Source organism: Globicephala melas, chromosome 15 (genome assembly GCF_963455315.2).
Source record: "Globicephala melas chromosome 15, mGloMel1.2, whole genome shotgun sequence".
NCBI classification, from domain to species: Eukaryota; Metazoa; Chordata; class Mammalia; order Artiodactyla; family Delphinidae; genus Globicephala; species Globicephala melas.
This window is the reverse complement of record NC_083328.1, coordinates 16,943,670-16,969,308: the sequence shown is the minus strand read 5'-3', so window position 1 is coordinate 16,969,308 and position 25,639 is coordinate 16,943,670. Positions and strand designations below refer to the sequence as shown.

Here is a 25,639-nt window from a genome sequence, read left to right as displayed (position 1 = left end):
ACACACAAGCACACCCAAATTTGGTTTCCAAAACAGGAAGGAGGGAGGGAGGGATGGGATGGGGTCTGAACACGTGACCTGCTGCCCAGGAAGTCTGGTGATTTAGGGAGCGTTTGCCAGACTCCTGTTTCAGTTAGGAAAGAAATATTTGAAAGCAAAGAAATCCATAAACAGCAGGAGGCCTTTGGGGGCCATAAATAAAGATCAGGGCATACAGGGCACGGTAGTGAGCAGACAAACCACAGGGGAGAGTCAATTGGCTTCCTGGGCTCATGGCCCCACCAGTCCTCATTCACACCAGGAACATTTCCTGAGCACCTTCTATGTGCCAGGCACTGTTCAAAGTACTGGGGATGTAGCTGTTTCTTTTGAAACGATGAGTCGGATCCCTTGAGGAGACTGAAAATAAACAAGCTTTAAGAAGTCAATGAATCTTGTAATAACCTATAATGGAAAAGAATCTGTAGCTATACACCTGAAACTAACACAATGTTGTAAATCAACTATAGTTCAATAAAAAAAATTTTTTAATTAAAAATTAAAAAAAAGAAGTGAATGAGATAATTTCAGACAGTGCCAGCCAGAGCAGAGTGGCTGAAGGTACAGACTCTGGAGCCAGACGGCCTGGGTTCAAATCCTGACTCTGCCACTTGCTAGGTAGGGACATTGGGCGAGTCATTTAAGCTCTTTGTAGTGAATGCTACCCGTGCTCTGCCCACATCCCCGGCTGCCCTGACTGTGGACCACTAAATGTTCACGTGGCTTCACGTTGCCCCCTTTTGCAGATGTCCTTGGCCGATTTACAGCAACCTCACCTGGAAAGTCATGTTCATTCCCTCTACTTCTTGAGGCAGCCAATGAGGGGAAAAGGCCTGCCCCCTTTGTCTGAAGGTGGGACCAGCTCTGCGGTGCAATTCATGCTCCAAAGCTCCCCGCGGGATCAGATTGAAGCCGGTCTCTCAGAGGCCACATCCTCGCTTAGCCCTTCTCTGCAGCATCTTGCTTCCTTCACACCGCTTTCTCCTGAAGGTGCCTCTCAAAAACCTTGGGCACCGGAATACACATCTTAGGCTGTGTTTCTAGGGAACCTAGCTTAAGACACTCATTCTTATCAGTAAATGGAGGCTCTAATGGCACCTCTCTCTGGAAATTGTTGTTGACTAAATGAGTCAATATATTTCTTTTCTGCCCCAAGCTTTATTGAGACGTATAATATTTATTGACATATAACATTGTGTAAGTTTAAGATATACAACGTGATGATTTGATATAGGTATATATCGTGAAATGATTACCACAAGAAGGTTAATATATTTTTAAGTGCTTAGGATAGCACATTACAAGTGCTATTTAAGCATTCATAATTATTAAAGAAAAAATAAGATTGTTTCATGCAAAATAAGTGTCTAAGAGGCTACAGTAGTTAAAAGTGTCCAGTGAAAGTGTCTATGAGGAGGTGACATCTGAGCTAAACTCTGAGTGGTGGAAAGGAGTCAACTAAGTGAAGAGCAGGATGAAGAGAAATCCGCACACAGCAAGTGCAAAGGCCCTGTGGTGGGAATAATGTTGCTTAGTGCTTTGTTCCTGTAACAGAAGGCCAGTGTGGCTGGAACCTCAGAGGGTTTTAAGTAAGGGTGTAGTCTAATTTGATGTACACTGCAGATCACTCTGGTTGATGAGTTAAGAATGGATTTGTTGGCTCAACAAGTACTTCCTGGTGGCTTGCTTTGTGCAAGGCAGTATAACAAGTATTTGGAAGGATTCAGAGATGAACCTCACATCAAAGGGTTCATATCCAGAAGAGGCAGCAAGCCTTAGCATCAGGACTCTACCATCTAGAAAGTGCTGATAGACAGGGGCAGGTGAAACCTGGGGGAGCCTGGGGGTGGAGAGCTGCTGGACCTTAAACAGCGACAGGAAGGTAGATGTGAAGAGAAAGAGAGGATGTTCCAAGCAGAGGGAACAGAATGAGCAAAGGCACAGAGGCGGGAAAGGAGGAGACGGTTGAGGGCAGTTTGAAAGTCCAATTAACCTAGAGCACAGGATACCTTAATCTGAAGCCAGAGAGAGAGAGTGGAGCCAGACTGTGGGAAATCTTGGATGCTGGGTGAGAACTTGAACATTCCTCCCAAGGCAGTGGAGAACCTTTCACAAAGTTTTCAAGAGATGAATATTAAACCATCTGTTTTTTGCATATTGAAATATAAAATTTATAGCAGCCTTCTTTTAGTTGAAAGAGACAGAAAATACAACCCAAATAGGCTTAAACAGAAGAATCATTTATCAGCTGAAAATTATAAAGGCAGGTGTAGCTTCAGGCACAACTGGACTCAGGACTTGGTCCTCTCTTTTGGCTCCACCTCCCACTTTGTGGCTTGGGTCTCTGGCTCTTTGCAGTAGCTAGAAAGCTTCTGGCAGCCCTCAGGCCAGTGGAGTGCTGGCAAGTCAGCTCTCAGGGGAAAACACGTCCCTGATTTGTGGCAAATACTTCCACTGTGGCTGACTTCGAGCTACCAGTGTGACATCACTGAACGTCAAGTTGAGAAGAGGTGCAAAATGAGCTCTTAAGAACGTGGGAAACAGCCCCAGCACACCCAGGCCTATATCCTAACACCTTCAAACCCACGGGCACAGCAGCCTTGCCCAGGGGTTGCAGCACATGTTTCAGTACATCTCATAACCTCTGTGGGGTCATGGGTCCACCACTTGACCCACTGCCACGATGAGGTGACTATCACGGTAGAGGCCTGGTTCTCGTATCCTATCCTCAGCCCCAAAGCACACAGCCTGAGCACAGGAAGGGATTGGTGCCCAAGAAAAAAACCAGAGTACGGTTACCAGAAGGAGGGTGTGAGACAAACATAATAGATTGTTAGGTTCGAGTGAGAAAATGGCCATGAAAACTCTTTGTAAAGTGGGAAGCCCTGTGTAAGTTTCCTAACTTGCTAGACATTTTTATTCCTGGTCTGGTGCTCCAAGCTGCTGATACGTCTGACTTAAAGTCTCATAAAGTGCTACAGAAGACACCTCCGGGAGCATGTGGTCTTGAGATGAATGACTCACCACTCCTTTTTTCTTTACCCATGGCAGACATTGCTAATGGATCGTAGCACTCTCCCATAGAGCCTGGGTGATACTCACAGTCCTTCTCTCCATAGCTGTCCAGGCAAACACTACCAAGTGAACAGAGAAGGGATGAAAGATGAAATCTTTTTGTTATCCTTGAACTAGTCCAATTCCATCATGAGCCAGAGTGGAAACAGGCCCAGAGAAGGGTGCAACTGGCCCATTTCACTGAGCAAGTCCTCAGCAGAGCTTGGGGATGCCCCTAGTCTTCTTACTCCTAATTAATCCTGGTAATATCCAAGATGACTCATATGAAGGGATGAGTCAGGAGCGAAGAAGGTTTGAGGGTGTGGAGATGCCCAAAGTGGTGATAGCTTCCCACTGCTGTTAGAATGAACTCCAAATCCCCTACCCTAGCCTGCAAGATTTTCCACAGGCTGGTTCCTGCCCTTCTCTCTGACTTCCTCTCCTACAAAGCTCCCCTCACCCTCCAGCCCCAAACATCCTGTCTTTTTGTTCCTCAAAACATACCAAGCTCAGCCACTCCTCAGTGCCTCTGAAAGGTTTCCCCATGGGGAGACAAAGACCTTCACCAGCAGCTCAAGCTTAACATCCCACCAGCTTAGCCCACAAACCCCACAGAAGGAGAGCTCCACTTTTCCACTAAGTGCAGCAAAACCCCTAAGCCTGAGTCTCATTAGCCTCCTAGACTCCAGAACCCACTGTGGCAGCCAAGATGCAAAGCTGACTGGCCAGGCCTGGATCCTGCATCCCTGGAGAGCAGAGTCAGCCTCATCCTGATCACGCAGACTGACAGTGATGCAGAGGTGGTTGCCCGTGAGGACATTACAGCACACTGGCAGACGAAGGGAGGAAGGGCTCCACAGACACTCTAGCTGGTAATGTAGAGTCCATATCATTCGGTTTTCACCTGGAAGGAGAAACCTGAGAGACAGGAGGTTTGGGTGCTTATTTTCCCAGGACCAAGAACAAAGAGTGCAAAGGTAAATGGATTTATCCCATCTCTCCCGATGAGGGTCCATCCTACTCCACGCAGATGGCATATTCAGAGAGGGCTGCATTGGTGAAATACTGGGGAATCTTGACAGCAGAGACGGGACCTCTTTAGCCATGATCAGAATGTCTTCCTCTGAGGCCTACTGAGGCCTTACATGACCACTGGACTTCAAAAGGACCCCCCCAAAAAAAGATCTCTCATTGTCTTATTTTAAGATACCCCCAAGCCCTGAATAGCCAACATTCACATCCATGCTCCTGTAACATTCAGGCTTAGTGGTGCCATGATCAATTAGCAATGTCTGCCGTGGGTGGAGGAGTGGGAAACAGTGGCATGCCTGCTGTGTATTTGCTGACCCTAGTCTACCAACTTTCTTGGACTCTAGAGTGGCTGCCTAAGGCCAAAAAGATCCCCCCTGGACCTGAGCTGTCAGCACACCAGGTTGACGTAATTAAAGTGAGCAGAATTACTAAGTCATTATTTAACAGATCTAAAGAGTTTCCAGAAGTCCTTGGGAGCACGTACCACCTCCAGGGGAACTGCTGTGTTTTCTGTCCTCTGCCCTGGCTGCGTGGCTCTCTCTCTTTTATCATCTCTCCCGCAGCAAGCGTTTTCCCTGCTTGCTAACTGATCACGCAAAATGGAAATGAGACATGTTTTGCTCGGGAAAACACAGAGCGGCCCAAGGAGCATGGGACAGCCACTGGGGACAGCCACCGGGGACAGCCGCCATGCCGGGAAGCCGCTGTTCATCACTGCATGTTCCTGTCACCCTCCCAGTGACAGCCTGCAGGAGCCTTGTGATGGGCTGAAAAGCCCTCAGGGAACCTGTAATTAAATCCCAGAAGATTGCCAATTCTCTCGCTGGTGAGGGGAGAAAAGAGCAAGGCACAGCAGGCATGTCCAGACAGGGCTGAGCAGAGACAGCCAGCCAGGGACAGAGGCAGCTTGGGCTGCAGTGGCCAAGAGCAGACCATGTGGGGAGCTGGGGATATGTTCAGTCACAGGGAATGAGGGGCCAGATCGAAGCAGGTGATTTCTGGCCAGGCCCAGGCTGAGAAGGACTGGAAACTTTTATATTCTGTCGGGTGGAAAGAAATCAGCCCAGATCCCTACCCAGTCTAAAATTCTATTACCCACCAATCCACCTGGTGAACAAACATTTGCTGTGACCACAGACACTTTTTTTTTTTTTTTTTTTTTTTTATGGTACGCAGGCCTCTCACCGTTGTGGCCTCTCCCGCTGCGGAGCACAGGCTCCGCACGCGCAGGCTCAGCGGCCATGGCTCACGGGCCCAGCCGCTCCACGACATGTGGAATCTTCCCGGACCGGGGCACGAACCCGTGTCCCCTGCAGCGGCAGGCAGACTCTCAACCACAGCGCCACCAGGGAAGCCCCAGAGCCACTTTTTAAAGCATAAATCCAATTGTATCATTCCCTTGCTCCCAACTCAGGTCTGCTGGTCAGCTGATATGCACCAGTACAGCCATTCTGATGGTTCGAATACTGAAATACTTTCATACCAGTTCATACAGGTAAATAGTTGCTATCTTGAGCACCACCTCCCTGTCCCCAGTGTTCCTCCAACACACATACACTGTCCTCGCCCCTCTCCAAGACCCTTAGTTTTCCCTTCCAAGACTTTCTCCAGCACCATGGCCAGAGTCTGTACTTATGGTTGCTGCCTGAGTGTTATTAAAAGATTTTGAATATCACTCTCCACTATTTAAAGTCCATAGCCTTTCATCTGGCATATTCTTTTATACTCTCGCTCCTACTAACTTTTCTGGGCTTATCTCTCGCAACACAATCACCATGAACCCCAGTAACATGAATTTCCCACCATTCCCCAAGCAAGACTAAACAAGGCACATTCTCCCTACCTAGCTTTCGGCCTTCCTCATCTTTCCTTCAAAACCCCTACACATCCTTCACGAGCCTTCTCAGTTTTGCCCCAGTTCATACACTTCAGCTTCCTGCAAGTCGAGGAACTGGCTTGATAGCTTGAATTCTGCTCTGTGTATAACCAGATCTCTGCCTTGATTTCTTTTCCAAGTTTCTGTTTTGGTGATGTGTCTTAGACTGGAGCCCCCTCCTAAGATGAGGACTCTACCTTGATCGTACCTGTCACCCATTTTTTTTGGCAGCAGCAAGAGACAGGGAGGGAAACCAAGGCATCAGGATGTCACAGTGTCTATATAATAACTCAAGCCAACCCCCTAAAGACCACCAGAAGAGTATCTCCAGCCTTCCCTCCATCCACCATGTCCTCTAATCAGCTGTGCTGATGAGCAAACATAATAAACAAATTTATCAACATTACATTTATTTACCCTTGTTGTGACCATGCCTGTACACATCTCCTTTATCCATCACTCATCCTTTTCACCCTGAAAATGACTTATTTCTCTCTCCTCTGCACTACTCTAGTCCCTCCATCTCTCTTGTGGCCACAAGAATGTCAAAACTGCAGTTTTCCCCTCTTTATCATGCATGTGTCTCCAAGTATCTTGCTGCACAAGATAGTCGTCTATTTCCATTGATCCAATATATTCTATTTCTCCCAACAAAACAGGCCTATAAAACATTTTCCAACACACACGGCCATATAATTATACTTTTTTCCTTCACATACCTATAACCAAATACACTTTATATGCTTACTACTTAACCTAACAAGTTTCCCTACTCGATTACAATAGACTGGCCCCCGATCAATACTACCAATCACCTCTAGGGGAAGATGGGACTCTCTGATGGAGATGCTGACCTGATTCCCAGTCTCTGTGACTCCCTCCCTATCTCCTTTCCTTTGTTCACTCTGCATTCTGCTTTCTCTCGTGACCCAAGCCTTCAGCACTGCCCACTGGACAGCTCCCCAGCACCATGTATCCCAGGGTTCAGAGTCCAAAGGTGGATGGCACTCAATCCTACACAACAGCCTTCTCCCCAAACATAGACAAGGGGAGGCATCCCATGCTGATGCTCCTGGATCTCCTCATCCCCCCTCATCTTCCACAACTGATTCAACATGTCACCGTTTAAACATACTATTTGCATATATAGATTTGACAAATCGGACCAGTATTTACTGGCTGGGTAAAGCCTGGTGCTGGGAGATGGGCTGGACATGATCATCAGGCTTTGCTCTGCTGCCGCTGGCTAGGGTCAGGCTCTATGTGGTACTCTGGTACTCTGGTACTCAGGCACACTGGTACTCTGGGCAACTGGTGTTGAGCTTTTCTGCCTCTGTCCCTGTGCTCCCAAGAGGCTCTAGACACCCCCAGGATGAGGACCACCTCTCATTTCTACACCCCGATACACTCTGTCAATGCCCTGCCCTACTGCAAAGGGGGAGACCTCACCAGAAATCCATGGTACACGGCATGCTTCAGGAAAGTTCCAAAAGACCAACTACAAAGAGTACTGTGGGAGCCATTTTTTCAGGGACACTCAAAAGGAGTGTGCCATGGTGATTAAGAGCCCAAACTCTGGGGAGTTCCCTGGCAGTCCACTGGTTAGGACTCGGCGCTATCCCTGCCGTGGCCAGGTTCAATCCCTGGTTGGGGAACTAAGATCCCCCGCCCATGAGGCACAGTAAAAAGAAAGAAAAAAAAGGCACAAACTCTGGACCCCAGCTATCTGTGTTCAAATCTTTGCTCCCCCCGCATACTAGCTTTGTGCCCTTATGCAAGTTACCTAACCTCTCTGGGCCTCAATCTCCTCAAAGTATTATTAAATAGGAATAATAGTACATTCCTCAGAGGGTTTGTGAGGATTAACTCAGTGTGTTAATGTTTAAATTTATGAATATAATATTTATAAACTGTTTAATCTGTAGGAGCAAAATTATATATATATGTATGAATATACACATACACAAATATATATCATTATGTATATCATATATAATTAGTATATACCATATATACTTATGAACTATGGAATCAATATTAGATGTTATTATAGTACACTATACACTATACTTTATACAGTATATTTAGCATGATGTATATGTGCGTGTGTGTGTACACATTACTAAAGGTAGCAGGAAGTGGGGGTAGAAATGAACAGATTCACTACCCTAACAGCTATATCATTGTTTACATTCTTTTCTTCTGATCTTTTTTTTCATTTGCATACATTTTTATATCATGCTGAACCTACACTTTTGTGTCTTGATTTCTGGGCATAAATAATGTTATCAGCATTGTTTCATATGACTACACAACCTTAGAGTTCCTTTTTAATGGCTGTATAATACTCCAACGAGTAGATAGACCCGGATTGACTTAGCTGTTGCCCTTATATCTGCTAGGGTGCTTTAGGCTGCAAGTAACAAGAAGCCCTGATTCAACTACCTTAAACCATAAGGGATTTTCTTATCTCACGTAAATGAAACCTTGGAAGGAAAGCATCTCTGGGGGTGATTAATTTGGCAGCTCAACAGTATCATCACAAAATCCCTTCTATATTTGGGCTCTGCCATCTGCAGGTGATGGATGATGGATTGCTCTAAGATCCTTACGATCATAAAAGGACTGCAGCGATCCAGGCTGAAGTGGAAGAAGGGACTGATTCTTATGTCTCTTCCTAAGAGGAGGAGAAGCTTTCCACTGTCTCCCAGCAGAATGGGGTCACACACCTACTTCTAAGCCAGTCACTGCCAAGGGGACAGGACAACCTTGTTGATTTAGACCAACTGGGATTCATCCCTAGGCTGGGGATATACGGTTACATTCCCCAAAAAGGGATACATGTGGATAGCTGAACAGAAGCCAATTCCTTTGGAAGAAGAAAGGTAGGGTGGACAGATAGTGGGGAGACAGTTAACGTATCTGCCTTGTTCCTCGTTTGGACGTTTCACTTAACATCCAACTTGGAGAAGCAATTAAGCCTGAGTAAAGGGATTAAAATGCTTAAAGGAGGTGACATTTGATCTGGGCTTTGGAGGATGTGTAAATGTCAGCAGTGTGGGAGGAGCCAACACTTCAGGCTGAAGTTCCAGCATGAGCAGAGTCAGAGGTGCAGTAAACTGTGGGGCATTTTCCAGGAAGAATGAATGTCCCAGGGAAATTGGGATGTTGGGTGCTAGAAGTGAGGAGGGGTGGAATGTAAGGCTACACTGAGGCCAAATTGGAATAAGTGTTTAAATGCTAGTTGAAGAAGGCTGGACTTGGAATTTGGGGCCGTGGGAAGCCACTGAAGGCTTCAGAGGAAAAAGAAAAAAACAACACAGAAAAGCTGAACTCTGGGGGGAAAAACCTGGGCATAGATATAGGATGCAGGGCAGGAGAGAGATGGGTGAAGGGAGACCGCTTAGGAACAAGGCACAGTCGTCCAAGGGTGATACCACAGGCCCACCCCAGAGCAGCACTCATGGGAGGGAGGTGAGAGGGTCTACCCATCCAGGGAGGTGGGATACACAGAAGCAGCGGTGCTTTCATGTTAGGAGAGGGGCCAAGGGGCAGGGGGTGATTAGATGAATGATGGCATCATTAACCAAGTCAGTAAAGAAGCAAAAATAAAGACTACTACCCGACCTGCGGCACGCATAGAGTCTTAGATTTCCAGGCTATGTGCCAGCACCTCGAATGGCGACAGCAGAGAGCAGCCCAGGAAGTGCAAACAAAAATGCATTTATGCCAACATCGGAGGGGAAGGGGAGAAATTAGCTGAATGAAATGGCGTGTGTTGTTAAAGTTCCAGAGGCATCCTCCGTGGAAGTTTTTCTACATTAATGGAAGTGGGGCTTCTCATTGGATTTCAATAAAATGGGCTTCACGAATACAAGATGGAGAAAAGGAATGACAAAGCCTAATCTACAATTATGGTTCCATCTTCTCCAAGGAAAGGCCCTGGACATTAGATCGTAAGCGTGGGAAGCCATCACTGAAGGGTTCCACAACCCCGACCATAGGTCAGTCTGGACTCAGTCCTGGCTCCATAAAACGCGGGAGGAGTTATCCATTTATTTGTTCCTTCTTGGCACTCATTCATTTATCCACAGACATTATGTGCGTGCTATGTGCGTGGCACAGAAAAAGAACCATGAAAAAGAATCATAGAAAGAGAGCCATGATCCAAGTAGTGACGGTCCCTGCCTTTGCAGAGCTCGTGTTCAGTCTAGTGGGGGATGCAGATGAGTACAAAACAAGCTGATAAGATGCATTGACAAGGAATCCCAGTGGAGAAGCAACGAGCTGGAAGACGTGCCATCTGGGATGACGACTGAAGGGTGAGAGGGTAGCACAGAAGGTTGACCTCAGTGAAGTGTCCACTGTGGAGGCAGGTCATTATCTCCCACTTAATGATCACGACAATCCAGCGAGGTGGCTATTACTACTATCCTCCCTTTTCAGATGAGGAACCTGAGGCTCAGAAGGGTTAAGAAACATGTCAGAGACTGATGCCAAACCCAAGCCCCTGACCCCTACATCGAGCCACCACCTCATCCAAGCCTCTGTCTCTGCTCACTCAGATGACTATGGTAACCTCCTGATGGGTCTCCCATGTCCACTTAGATCCCCCTTCAATCCACCCTCCACACAGCAGCCAGAGGGATCTTTTGAAAATGCAAATCTGACCTTGTCACCTCCCACCAGGATCCTTCAAAGGCTTCCCTTACCGTTCAGATGGAGGAAAGACTCCTCACCACAGACTTCAAGGCCTTGTGCAGTCTGGCCCCTCTCATGTCTCCACACTCATCCTCTCTGTGCTCCAGCCACACTGGCCTTTTCTCAGACCCCCTCCCCAACGCCAACTTCCTTCATGCCACAGGGCCTTTGCCCATGCTCCTCCCTGTCTCGAGCATTCTACCTCACCTTCACCCCCACCAAGCTCCTGCCTTAGTTGGCTCACACCCATCCTTCAGCCCACCTGTCACCTCCTCCAGGATACCCTCTCTGACTTCCCAGTATAGGGAAAATCTCCCCAGGTACAGCCACAGTGGAGAATCAGCGACTTATCATAATTTCTTCAATGCATATATCATAATCTTATTCATGTTTGTCTCCTCCACTAGACTATAAGCTCCATGGGGGCAGAGGGTTTCCCCAATCACCCCTCACAGTTCCTGAGAAAGTAGGCACACAATAATACTTATTCTGTGGGTGAAGATCACCATTGCAGCCAGTGTGTGCCAGGCCCGCGGACTTCACGTGCACTGCCTGGTTTCATTCTCACAAAAACCCTATCAGGTGGGAATTCCTATTAGCCCCATTTGACAGATGGGGAAACTGAGGCTTAAGCCAGGATCAAGATCACAAAGAGAAGCGAGTCCCAGAGGGTGGATTCCAGCCCCGATCCATCTGACTCCAGAACGTTCTCCCTACCCAACCCTGCCCATCTCCTCACATCACGGTAAAAAATAACATCTGTGAAGCTGCCGCCCCGAGACTCTGATTAAGTGTTTGACTCGGTCTTTCCCAGCCTCTTCACCCCCGAGCCCAGCTCTAAGGAAAATAAAACCCTTGTGAGTGGAGAGAAAACAAAGACCAGGGCTCCATGTGTCAGGCCTACTGGGCACCAGGGAGAGGCATCAAATTGGATTCTGTCCAGCTGACCTGGATCTTCCTGCTGCCACTTGGCTGGTGCTGGAGGGTGCAACGAAGGCCTGGCTCAGAGGGCCCTCGGAGTGGCCCACGGCCCGGGCAGTATGACTTTAACCTCAGTGGCTTTGATGCCCATCAGAAGCCACACTCTGATGAAGCCCACCCTGGTGAGCTCCATCCCTGGAGACCCGGACACTGGCCTGGAGCTCAGTTTAATATAAGCCAGAGACTGGCTAAGGGGTTTAGAGTCTGCTTACGGATTTCTGTCCCTTTTAACTTTCTTCCTTCTGAGCCGGCAGACTGAAAAAATCTTTCCTAATCACAGAATGATAATACGTGGAGTGAATTAAGGAGTGGGAACCCAGGAAAGTGATTCTCAGCTCTGGCTGCCAGAGGAGCGTTTAAAAAATAATGGGGCTGGGGTCCTACCTCAGACCTGTGTCTATCCAGGTAGGGCCCAGGTACCTGTATTTCTTAAAATCTACCCAGGTGGTTTTAACCTGCTGCCAGACTTGGGAACCACTGCACGAGAGGTTCAATGGCTCCTTGACGGTGACAGAGGGTAAAATCATAGTGGAGTCACCCAGTCCATCCTCCCTTCTTCCGGTAACAGCTGCCTGGTTTTCCTTACCCTCCCTCCACTCTCATCCCTTGGTTTGGGACAGTCTCACTGCTGGCCCCGGGAAGGTCACATGACCCAAACCTGGCCAATCAGAGTTTTCCATCTCCCTGATGACAGTGATTGATTCAGGAAGGGCAAGTAGCTCAAGTCATCGCACTGAGAACCCGCCTGGGGCTTTTGTGGGCACTGCTGGGAAAGAAAAGCTGTCTCTCCTCTGGGGTTGCTATGTATGGACGCTCCAGCAGTCACCAGGCCACCTCTTGGAAAGAGTCAGCCAGATAATGAAGCCATAACAGAGGAACTGTAAAGCCAACAGCTGAAAAGAAGATAGATTCCAGAGATGTAGTGTGAGTCCTGGATCCAGCCAGGCCTGAAGGTTGCCTCAGTTACTTGGGCCCATGAAATTTCCTTTTTCCTTTCAGCCTGCCTGAGCTGTGTTTCTGTCGTGTATGGTTTTTAAAAGTCTCGATGGCTGGAGCTGGGATTAATCTGCCTGCTCCATGGTGAGCTTGGTGAGGTGAGGCTGTGGGCCAGATTCCATTCCACATGCCCGGGGCACCCAGCTCAGAGTGAGAGAATGAGGAATGGGTGGGCAGGGTCCCAGCGCTCTGTTCTCTTCTATCACACTCTCATCTTTCCTGCTCTTATGGGTCTCCTACAGCCCAGATCACATCCCAGAAAAGCCTCTCTGTGATGAAGCAGTAGCCAAGCCCTGCATAGCTGGCCATTCCCACATGTGCAGCACTTACTGAGTGCCCCATGCTGCGTGTTAGAGAGCAGGTTTGAGCCCAGCTACGCCTCTTGACCATGGCTGGACTTGCATGCCTCCGAGAGTGAGGGTCTCCTTATATTTGTTTTTGGGCTTTTTGGGTTTTTTTTTGGGGGGGGGGTGTTTTTTGCGGTATGCGGGCCTCTCACTGTTGCAGCCTCTCCCGTTGCGGAGCACAGGCTCGGGACGCGCAGGCTCAGCGGCCATGGCTCACGGGCCCAGCCGCTCCGTGGCATGCAGGATTCTCCCGGACCGGCGCACGAACCTGCGTCCCCTGCATCGGCAGGCGGACTCTCAACCACTGCACCACCAGGGAAGCCCTCCCCTTCTTTGTTTTATTTTTTTATTTTTTTTTGCGGTACGCGGGCCTCCCACTGCCGTGGCCTCTCCCGTCGCAGAGCAACAGGCTCCGGACGCGCAAGCTCAGCGGCCATGGCTCACGGGCCCAGCCGCTCCGCGGCATGTGGGATCTTCCCAGACCAGGGCACGAACCCGCGTCCCCTGCATCGGCAGGCGGACTCTCAACCACTGCGCCACCAGCGAAGCCCCTCCTTATATTTTGTACCCAAGGCCCTTCACCTTAGTCTCAGCCTGCTCCTGTGGGCAAGAGGAGCTCCTTTGGGCAAGTCACAGGACGCCCTTGAATCTCCTTCCTCATGTATAAACTATAGTCGTTGTACAGAGGGCCTACTAGGTGTCAGGAGCCACTCAGTGCTTTTTTGTAATGCCTTGCTGACCCCACGTGGTCAATCCCCTCATCCCCTTTGGGTCTTTATTCAAAGGAGCCTTCCTCCGGCCCTATTTACAAGTGCATTCACCCTGCCCCACTTCCCTGCTTAGCACTTAACACCAACCACCTAAATAATCTACATGATCCACATTCACTTCTTATCTGACTCCCCGCTGGAAGGTGAGCTGCAGGAAGGTAGAATTGTTTTGCTTTTATTCACTGCTGTATCCCAGGGCCTAGCATACGCCGTGCACATAGTAAGTGCTCAATCAATGTTTGTTGACTAAATGAACGAGTTCAGTCTTCACAAGGTCCTGGTATCATCCCTGAGGTGATATCATTATCTTTCAGCCCCCGGCGCATAGAAGGTCCTCGACTGACGTGGTTCAGAAATGCTCTTTTCTTGACTTCCATAGCAACCTGAGAAAGAAGGATTTGGGGGCACCTCTCAGGCCACTCATAATACAGCAAATAATGTGACATCTGCCTCTTCTTTCAGGTTCTTCATGGGGCCAATCAAGGGACAACAGGTTTCCTATCTCAGAGCTGCTAATAAAGGTTAAATAATTAATGCCACCGGGACAAAGCAGATGAGCCTGGACTTCTTTCCAGGTGAAATCTCCTGCCTGTGCCCACTGAGGCCTCAGCCACATGGATGCCCTGCTCTGACCTCAGCCCAACACGTCCAAATGGGTGGCCTGCACACCTCTGCCCCCTGCCCAGCCCCCTTCCCGGCCCCCGCCCCTCCCCCGACCTCTCTCTCCTGGTAGGAAGCACACAGTGTGAAGAATGTGAAGAGGCAGTTTCCAGAAGCGGAAACTCAAACCTGAGGGGCACGTGAAGAGACACTCAGACGCATTACTAATCAGAGAAATGCAAATTAAGGCAAGGAGACATGACTTTAGGCTTTCTACTGATTAGACAGGTAAACGTTAGAAAGCTGGCTGATACCCGGATGTGAGTCCGATGGTCAGAATATGGAGCGTGTGGGACCCTCCAGCGGCGCTGGTGTTAGTGTTGCAAAATAAAAGTATATCCTACCCTACGACCCCGTAATTCTGCTCCTGGGTGTACACCTCAAGGACATCCTCACAGGGCAGACGCAAGGATGTTCTTTGCAGCATCGTTTGTGGTGACAGAGAGTGAGAAACAACCTTGGCGTCCATCTCTAGGAGAACAAATAGCACACAGAGGAGATGCTCAACATGGCGTATCAGGCAGGTGTTGGATTAGGTGTGCACACAGCCACATAGATGGAGCTTAAACACGTAGTGCTTAATGGAAATTTAAGAAACAAAGTGAGACCTAAAACAGATACTGCAATCAACTGCATTACTGTTCAGCAAACAGTCTCACCCCTCTTTCTTGGGGCAGGAGGTACTTCCCCACCCTACTAACTTTGGGGCTGGCTGTGTGACTTGCTTTGTCCCCTGGGATATGGACAGAAGTGGCCATGCACCATCCCCTAGCCAAGACTTAAGAAGGCATCACAGATTTCTTTTCTTTTCTTTTTTTAGGATTTTCTTTTTGTTCTTGATGTTTTTCATGCGTGAATGGGACTTTCATTTACTTATTTATTTATTTATTGAAGTATAGTTGATTTACAATGTTGTGTTAATTTCTTCTGTACAGCAAAGTGACTCAGCTATACATATATGTGTATATTCTTGTTCATATTCTTTTCCATTATGGTTTATCACAGGTTATTAAATATAGTTCCCTATACTACACAGTAGGACCTTGTTGTTTATCCATCCTATATATGATAGCTTGCCTCTGCTAATCCCAAACTCCCATTCCTTCCCTCCCCTACCCACCCTCCCCCATGGAAACCACAAGTCTGTTCTCTATGTCTGGCATCACAGGTTTCTCTCATCCCTTTTGCATTTCTGCCATCGCCATGAGAATATCCTCCAGGTAGATGCCGGCCCCAGCGTGACAGGACAGGCCCAGGGCAGACCTGAACCCAAGGCACAGCCTGGAACCAAGCCCAGTCAGCCCACAACCCACAGCAGTCACCACCCAACTCTCAGACCCACGAGCAAGAAAAATAAAGCTTGTTTTTGTAAGCCATTGAGTTTTGGGGTGATTTGTCATAGTACTGCCTTACTGCAGAAATAGCAATACACGTACTATTTATATAAATTTAAATGATGCAAAAAGTGACACATGTGCAAGAATATATACAAATATAAATACTTTAAACAGAACTGAGGGTTGCCAGTATGGAAGAGAGGGGAATGGGAGGAGGGTACGGGGGATAAAGAGAAATCAATCAATCAGTCACGTACTCGCACGGACCACTGATGGTCACTGCCTCGATCAGAGCAGTAACAAGGGCTCACTCTCTTCCCCTGAGTTTCTGCCTCAACAAAGTCAAGCCCAGGAGGGCAGGGACCAAAAATAACCCTGGGACGGTGGCGTCCACAGCCGGTGCCCAAGAAATACCCGTTGAATCAATGACTAAGATCAAAAATCTGAAAGCTTTTTGACTCTCGGAACCCCAGAACTCTCCCTTCCAGAAGAAAGGTTCACACGATTTTGTCAGAATGCAAAACTCAAGTGCCTGGAGGGAGGGTCTTTGTCACCTTTACCTTGCAGGTCTCAGAGAGATTCAGAAGCAAGTCCAAGGTCCCCTGGGTGCTGGCCCTGCTTGGCCCCAGTTCTGCTGGAGGTGAAGGCCCTATTTTGAACCCCGGCTCAGAGGTCCTTCCGTTGGCATGAGTGCAGGAGGGGGAAGGGCCAGAGTTGAACTAAATTAAATCGTTCTGACCGTCTCAGCCAGTTTATTTATCAACTTCAGTCGTAAAGGGATGTTGATGAGAACTCCACGGAAAATAATGAGACAGCAGAGGGGAAGCCAGGACGGCTGGGCAGCCTTCCGTGCCCAGCAGGTTACCGGTCCATTTGTAAGGGCCCCTCCCCCTTCAGCTTATTTAACTCTAAATAAACCTCAGGATGGAATGCCCTTGAGGTGCAGAGAGGGAAGGAGGACTTAAGTGAGCTCTGAATTTTATTTCCAAGGAAACTAGATTTGGAAGAGAACAAAAAGTAGAGAAAACCCAGAGCAAATGGCTCGGAAGCCACCACAGAGCCGGTTCTGGAGTCCAGGCGGCCCCGGGTTGAATCCCGATGCTGTCACTTTGCAGCTGTGTGCCTGTGAGCCGTGTGCTCAGCCTCAGAAAGAGGAGAAAGTCCTCCTCTTTCTCCTAAACCAAACAATGGTTCATTCCCCATCCCCCCCGCCACAGTAGCCCTGCCAACCATCTCCTCCCTGACCACACCACCTTCTTAATGAAACTGACCACAGCCCTGGGGCGTGCTGGGTGATCCCGCCCCCTGCTTCAGCTCATCCAGTCTGAGTTGTTCCCAGCTCCAAGCTGGACCAATCAGATTCTCTGTCCTCAAGTATTTGAAAATGGGACCTGGAGATTTAGTTAACAGATGGAAGGTCAGTAGACTACTATAGGGCTACGGTCATCACGCAGGAGAGGCCACAAGAAAAGAAACAGATGTGCAGAGGAAGAGAGGTAAGCCTCCTGGTCAGTCCCTTTCTCATATCCTAAGCTTTGGTCTTGAAATACTTCTCATCCGGACTTTGTGGGGTTGTCCTGTCAAAACCGCCTTTGTAGTTAAGCTGGTCTGAGCAGGCTTCTGGCTCCTGCAGCCAATCTTCCTTCTTTTCTAGAACCTGCCACCAGTCGCCGGTCCAACAATGGTGCCAAGGATTTTGGGAGCACTGAGCGATTGCCTGGGTCTGTCGCACTAGGAGAATGATCTAGAGGTAGACTGCCCATTTCAGATCCCCCGTCAACAAGGGAGATGGTCTCCTGAGAGAGCACGGGGCCATGCAGGATGACCACTGACCTTCCAAGAGTCCAAACTTCATGCTCCCCAAAGGCTTCCATCGAGGCAAACATGCCTCGACACAGGCTGGAGTCCAGCAGGGATGGGAGCAGACGCCCTAATGGGGAAGGAAATCTCGAAGGCCCTGTAGGCAGGGTGTCAGGATCCTGTCGGGATGGGCAGGCGCCCACCACCAGGGACTGAGCTGGTGAAATCTGCTGGTGAGAGCAAAAATGAGCTCTGCAGTTCTGTTCAGAACAAGAACAACTGGGCAGGAACAAACAGTCTGCTCAGGGCCAACAGTCCGATGTCAAAGCATGACAGGAAGCGATCGGAACATCACAATTCTGCTTTATTTCCGACTTCTGTGGCACGAAAGAGGATCAGTTAAAGTGAAAAGGGCAGAGTGAGCACTGGCAAGGTAGAGCCGAAGTCCAAAGGGAAGTGAAGTTCTGTGCTTTCTGAATCAGCCTCCAAAGCAAATAAACACAGTCCAGGGTGCAGGGACCCGCACCTGGGATTGGTGGCCCTTTGTTGCTGTGCAGGGGGGAATCCTGTGGAACCAGTGAGGAATCAAGAACCTGAAAGCAGGTAATGGACGTTTTGATTTTTAAAACGTGCAAGAAACTAGTATCTGCAGACTAAAGGGTGGCAGACACACAACTGGATTCTTGAGTTAACAGTAGCAGGATAATTTTTTGAGACATTAGGTAAGGTTTCCCACAGCCTTCCTGAACCCCTTGTCCTTCCCCACCTGTATCCACTGCTGCAGGGGAGGGGGTCCAGGGGAAAGCAGGGCCAGGTCTCAGGACACAAGAGCAAGGCTTCTGAGCTGCAAAAGCTTGGACTTTTAAGTTTAAAAGCCACAACTTTTACTGTAAATATTATATTTAGAAAAAGAGAAGAAGGCCTGGGCTACCTCCCCTCTCCTGCCCCTTCTTCCCCCCGACATCCCACACTCAATAAAGCTCCCCCGGCCTGGGGGACAGAGAAAGGGAAGACAGAGGGTATGGCAGAGACTTCCACGTGTCACCAAAGCCCATTTCCTTTTCCTCGAGGGCACACAAATAAGCTACATTTCCCTATAGCCTTTGTAGTTGAGTACAGCCATGAGACTGAGTTCCAGCCAAAGGAATGTGGGCGGAAATGAAAGGAGCCACTGCCCAGCCCAGCCCGGCCCATAGGGACCTCCCACACCATCCTCTTTCCCCAACCTCTGGCTGGATGGAGAAGACTCCAAAGCCTGCAGGGGAAGGAGCCTGGAGCTCTGGATGAGCATAAGGAAGGGGGTCGGCCATGGGGTCACCTGCACAGGACCTCCCGTGATGGGAAAACCAACTCTTATCACGGAAGGCGACTAAGATTTGGAGGTTTCTTTGTTACAGCAGCTAGTGTTGCTAATTCAAGGGAAGCAAGAAAGCACAGATGCTAGAGTGGGTCACTGAAGGGGGCCCCTGCACCCTCTGCCAATGCGCACGCGTGCATGCACACACACACATGCACACACCATCCTGCCAGGGAGAGAATAACAGACTAGGAAATCTTAAAGCAGAAATCACCCAATCTCCCAAGGAAGACAAGGAGAGTAGCAAGACTGAAGAGTTCTCCTGCACCCAGTACAGCGCAGGAACGAATGAATGTTTGCAAAGGTTTTCCAGACAAATGGGCCCGGGACAGCCTTGGAGTATTTTTCATGAGGCCAGAAGGATGTGCATGCAGCTGGAGAATCAAAATTATTGGATGGATGGATGGATGGATGGATGGATGAATAAGTTGTGCGTGTGTGTTCATGCTCTTAGGAGGAAACGGGGAAACTTCATGACATTGCATTTGGCAATAATCTCTTGGTTACAACAACGAAAACACAGACAACAAAAGAAAAAGCAAATAAACTGGACTTCATCAAACTTGAAAGCTTTTGTGCATCAGAGGACACTATCAACAGAATGAAAAGGCAACCCACAAAATGGGAGAAAATACTTGCATAGCATATATCTGATAAAGAATGATATTCAGAATATATACAGAACTCCTACAGCTCAACAACAAAAACCAAACAACCCAATTCATAAATGGGCAAAGGACCTGGATAGACATTCTCCAAAGGAGATACACAAATGGCCCAAAAGCACAAGAAGATGCTCAACATCACCAGTCAAATCAAAACCACAGTGAGATACCACCTCACATCCATTAGGACGGCTGTTATCAAAACAGAAAATAACAAGCATTGGTGAGGACGGAGAGAAATTGGAACCCTCGTGCATTGTGAATGTAAAATGGTATGGCTGTTATGGAAAACAGGTATGGTGGTTCCTCAAAAAATTAAACATAGAATTACCATATGATCCAGCAATTCCATTTCTGGGTGGAAGAAGTGAAAGCAGGGATCTGAATGGACGTTAGTACACCAATGTTCACAGCAGTATTATTCACCATAGCCAAAAGGTACAAACAATCCAAACGTCCATCAACCGATGGATAAACAAAATATAGTATATAGGCTTCCCTGGTGGCGCAGTAGTTGAGAGTCCGCCTGCCGAGGCAGGGGACGCGGGTTCGTGCCCCGGTCCGGGAAGATCCCACATGCCGCGGAGCGGCTGGGCCCGTGAGCCATGGCTGCTGAGCCTGCGCGTCTGGAGCCTGTGCTCCGCAGCGGGAGAGGCCACAACAGTGAGAGGCCCGTGTACCGCCAAAAAAAAAAAATATATATATATATATATATATATAATATATATACCAGACCACACCAAAACATTTTGTTTCTGACACATCCACAGTGAGGTACATAGATTGACCTCAAAGACATTATGCTAAGTGAAATAAGACAAGCACAGAAGGACAAATATTGCATATCCCACTTATACGCGGTACCTTGAGCAGTCTTATTCATAGAGACAAGAAGGAGAACGATGACTGGGAGGGGGGTATGGGAATTAGTGTTTAATGGATACCGAGTTTCAGTTTGGGAGGATAAAAACAGTATGGAGATGGATGGTGGATGGTTGCATAACAACGTGAATGGACTTACTGCCACTGAACTGTACAGTTAAAACGGTCAATTTTATGCTATGGGTGGCTTACCACAATTTTCAAAATTAAGAATTTATATTCATCAAAAGACATCTGTGATAAGGCAAGCCCACAGAGTGACAAAAGGGGTGTGTAATACCTATAAGCAACAAAGGCAATAATATGTAAAAAAAGCAGTAATATGTAAAAAAAAAACACCTTATAAAGCAATAAGTAAAAGACAAACAATCTAATAGACAAAAGATGTGAACAGGTACTTCACGCAAGAGAAAACCTAAATAAACATGAGGAGATGCTCAACCCCTCTGATAACCAAGGAAATGCAAATTGAAAACCACAATAAGATACCACTTCTCATCCATCCATTGGGCAAATTTAAAAAATCTGATAAAGCTAATCATTGTCGAGAACAGAACAATGGGAATTCTCATACCACGTGTGTGGGAGTATAAATTGGTATGCCCGCTTTGGAAAACAAGACGACTAGCAAAATTAAAGATATACAGAATTGGCCCAGTAATTCTATGTCTAGGTAAACACTACAGCAGGGATTCTCAGACTGGAGGATGCATTAGAATCACCCTAGGGGCTTGTTAAACACAGACTGCCAGCCCTGACCCGAAGCTTCTTGTTCAGGAGGTCTGGGGTGGGGCTTGAGAATTTACAGTTCTAACAGGCTCCCAGGTGACACTGATGCTGCTGGTCTGGGGACCACACTTGAACTAACAGCATTATTCATAATAAAAACTGAAAATGTCCCAAATGCCCACTGAGAGTAAAACGAACAAGCAGAAGGTCTTAGAGTCACACAATGGAATATTACACAGCAATAAAAATGAACAAACTACAGCTACGTGATTGCTATAGACTGCATGTCTGTGTCCCCTACACACACACAGATTCATATGTTGAAATTCTAACTCCCAATGTGATGGTACTTGGAGGTGGGGCATTTGGGGGTGATTAGATCATGAAGGTGGACCCCTCATGAAAGGGATTAATAACTTATAAAAAGAGACCCCAGAGAGCTCCCTCACCCCTTCTGCCCTGTGAGAACACAGCAAGAAGACGGGCATCTGTGAACCAAGGAACAGGTTCCCACCAGACACTGAATCTGGCGATGCCTTGGTCTTGGACTTCCAGCCTCCAAAATTGTAAGAAATAAATTTCTGTTGTTTTTAGCAGCCCGAATGGACTACAATAATGATCAACATAACGTTAAGCAAAAGAAGCCAGACAAAAAAGTTTCATCATTTGATCACATTTATGTAGAAAGTTCAAAAACAAGCAAATCTATTGTGTTTAAGTTTGCATACTTGATGGTAAACTATGAAGCTGGGTCAGCTAACCTTTTCTGTAAAGAGCCAGGGAGGAAATATCTTATGTTTTTCAGGCCATACCATCTCTGCCATAACTGCTCAACTCTGCCATTATAACATGGAAGCAGCCAGGGATATACATAAGGGAATGAGCGTAGCTGTGTTCCAGTAAAACTTTATTTACAAAAACAAGTAGCGGGGGCTTCCCTGGTGGCGCAGTGGTTGAGAGTCCACCTGCCGTTGCAGGGGACACGGGTTCGTGCCCCGGTCTGGGAAGATCCCACATGCCGCGGAGCGGCTGGGCCCGTGAGCCATGGCCGCTGAGCCTGCGCGTCCGGAGCCTGTGCTCCGCAACGGGAGAGGCCGCAACAGTGAGAGGCCCGCGTACCGCAAAAACAAAAACAAACAAAAAAAACAAGTAGCGGGCCATGCTTTGCCAACCCTGAGGTACACCTAAGCAAGGCAGTGACTACTCTCCTCTGGAGACAGGAGCTGGTAGTGCTCAGGAAGGGGCACATGGCATGCTGGCAATGATCTTCTTCTTTGACCTCAGTGGTAATAAAGTTTTTGCTTTCAACTATTTGTTAAGCTATATATTTTATGTACTTTTTGGAATCGTGCTGCATTTCCCAATTTTAAAAAGGGTTGATAGATAAATCTCTACACAATGAAATATTATTTGGCAATAAAAAGAAATGAAGTACTGATACATGTTACAGTATGAATGAACCTTTAAAACATTATGCTAAGGGCTTCCCTGGTGGCGCAGTGGTTGAGAGTCCGCCTGCCGATGCAGGGGACATAGGTTCGTGCTCCGGTCTGGGAAGATCCCACATGCTGCAGAGCGGCTGGGCCCACGAGCCATGGCCGCTGAGCCTGTGCGACCGGAGCCTGTGCTCCGCAACGGGAGAGGCCACAACAGTGAGAGGCCCATGTACCGCAAAAAAAAAAACCACATTATGCTAAGTAAAAGAAGTCAGGCACAAAAATCCTCATGTTATATGATTCTGTTCGTATATGTCCAGAATTGACAAATCTACAATGACAGAAAGGAGATCGTTGGTTGTGTGAGTCTGTGGGGTCTGGTGGATTGAGGGATGATGGCTAAAGGAAACAGTGTTTCTTTCCAGGGTGATGAAAATATTCTATAATTCATAGTGGTGATGATTGCACAACTCTGTGAATACACTAAAAACCACTGAACTTTAAGGGGACAAACAAATGGTAAGTGAATTATATCTCAAAAAGGCTGGTACCCCCCAATCAAAAAAAATTTTAACTAACGAATAAAACCAACAGCTTCTGCCCTCACCACCAGAGATGGGCCAGGGAAGAGGAGTGTGTGATGAGACCAACAGACAGACACCAGCTTCGGAGAAACCACTTTCCTTCCTCGTGTCTCCGGAACAAGTGCGCACACACACACCGGGCCTTTCTCTGCCTTTGGCAAAACACACGCTGAATACCAGAAGCCCATGAGGCCAGAGATTCTGTGGACAAGCAGGGGACCAGGGCATCCCTGCCAAGAGACACAGGACTTTTTAAACTCAAAATGAAATTTCAGGGGAAAGCCTAAGCGAAGCAGAGCCCATGGGAGTCAGGCTGGCTCCAGAAACGGCACCAGGTCTGCAGGAGCAAATTCCTGGGTAGCAAACCAGGGCAGGGGCTTCAGCCCTCCAGGGCCTGAAAGGGCCTCTAACTTAAGCCCATCGTTCCTAGTGGGTTCAAGATATAGATAAGGTCTCTCTGCTCCTCACACAGGCTAAAGGCAGTGGGTTTGGCAGATTCTGTGTCACATCACAGACTTAGCGCCTCCAGGGAGCCCGGCAGATGGTTGCAAATGACGAGTCTGCGGGAGCCAGCAGATGTGGTGCGTGAGGAGCAGAGGGTGCCAGGAGCAGCAGCAGCCATGGGTCCCCTTAGCTGCCACCTCCCTCTGCTCCACGCAGGCCCTGACAGCTGTGAGCCAATGGGGCCACCTGGCTGGGTCAGAACACACAGCAAAGCCAACCAAAGAACTTCCTGGGTCCAAGGAGTGGAAGAGGGGCCAGGAGGCCCCAGGCAGGGTAGAAAGACCTGTGAGGTGTGGCAGAAATAGCACGTGACTGATGGGATACATTGCTTTGCTGTGTGACCTCAGGCAAGTAGCTCAACTTCTCTGAGTCTGTTTCCTTGGGTGTAAACCAGAGATAACAGCACCTCCTCAAAGAGCTGTCAACAGAATTAAATGAACCAAGAGATGTGAAAGTATTTAGCAGGGAATGGAATTCTGTGCATGAGTCAATGCAGGTTAGTTGAGTAGAAGTAAACTCAAATTTGAGTTCTTGCCAAGTTAGCTTTCCAGCTGGTCGGGCCGAACGGAGGAGATGGCGGAAATATGCTGGAATATTCATTCAAGCTAGTGCTGATTGAGACAGACCTTGTGCTAACCCCTCGCGTGGATTATTCCATTTGACTCTCGGAAGAATTCCACAGAGTGGATGCTATTTCCCCCATCTTTCAGATGAAGAAAGTGAGCCATAAAGAGGACGAGAAGCATGGCTGAGGTCCCACAGCTGATGAGGCAGAGTCACAATTTGAATCCAGAGCCCGTGCTCTGCATTAACACTGCACTCAGCTCTGTGATTAAATCCAAGCTCTGCCCCTCCCTGGACCGGGAGCAAGTGTCTTAGCCTGAGCCTCAGCTTCCTGATCTGAAAAGAGGGATAACAGTAAACCCACTTTGTGGGCTGTTGAGAAGATTAAATGGGATAAGATGCCTGAAAGGGACTGGTATGTAGCAGGTGCTCAGTAAGTGTTCCTAGAATTGCCAGGGCTGGGCTGGGGGAGGCTGCCCCAGAGTGGGGACTGGTACGCCACTTGTACACTCATTATACAGGCGCACCTTGTTACTGCATTTTGAAGATACTGCTTTTACAAATTGAAGATTTGTGGCAACCTCGCATTGTCAGACGACGGTTAGCATTTTTTAGCAATAAAGTATTTTTAATTAAGGTATGCACATTGTATTTTAGACATAACGCTGTTGCACACTTAATAGACTACAGTATTGTGTAAACATAACTCTTCTATGCGCTGGGAAACCAAACAATTGGTGTGACTTGCTTTATTGCGATATTTGCTTCATTGCGGTGGCCTGGAACTGACCCCGCAATATCTCTGAGGTCTACCTGTACTCAGGCCACGGCAGCCACGAAGAGTTTTATCTCAGGGCCTCAGTTTTCTTATCTGCAAAATGGAACATGTGAGACTAGCTCTCTGAGGCCTTCCCACCTGACAGCCCACGTGTGATGGTTAGACGAAGGAAGCAGCATTAGATGCATGAGTCATAAGGGCTTTGGAGGATGACAAGTGTCATCCCATGTGGTATGACGGCCCTTTCTCCCTCCCAGCCCCACCCAGACAACACTTACCTCGTCCCTTCCTTTCATTAGATTTTAGTCCTTCCCTAGTCGCGGGGATTCTTTTTCTATTTTAATAGCTCACATCAAGGCAGCAAGTGGAATGGTAAAGCACAAGGACTCTGCAGCCCACCTGCCCAGGTTCCAAGCCAGCACCACCACTGCAACCCATATGGCCTTGGGCAAGTTAACTTAACTTCTCTGGGCCTCAGTTTCCCCACCCATCACATAGTTTAACGACAGCACAAACTCACTGAGTTGTTGGGGGAATCAGCTGCGTC

General features: G+C 48.0%; 1 protein-coding gene across 2 annotated transcripts in view; it reads right to left on the bottom strand.

The window, feature by feature from the left end:
* Nucleotides 1–25,639, bottom strand: part of GSG1L (GSG1 like) — a 219,886-nt gene that overhangs the window by 102,168 nt on the left and 92,079 nt on the right. The window lies entirely within an intron of this gene.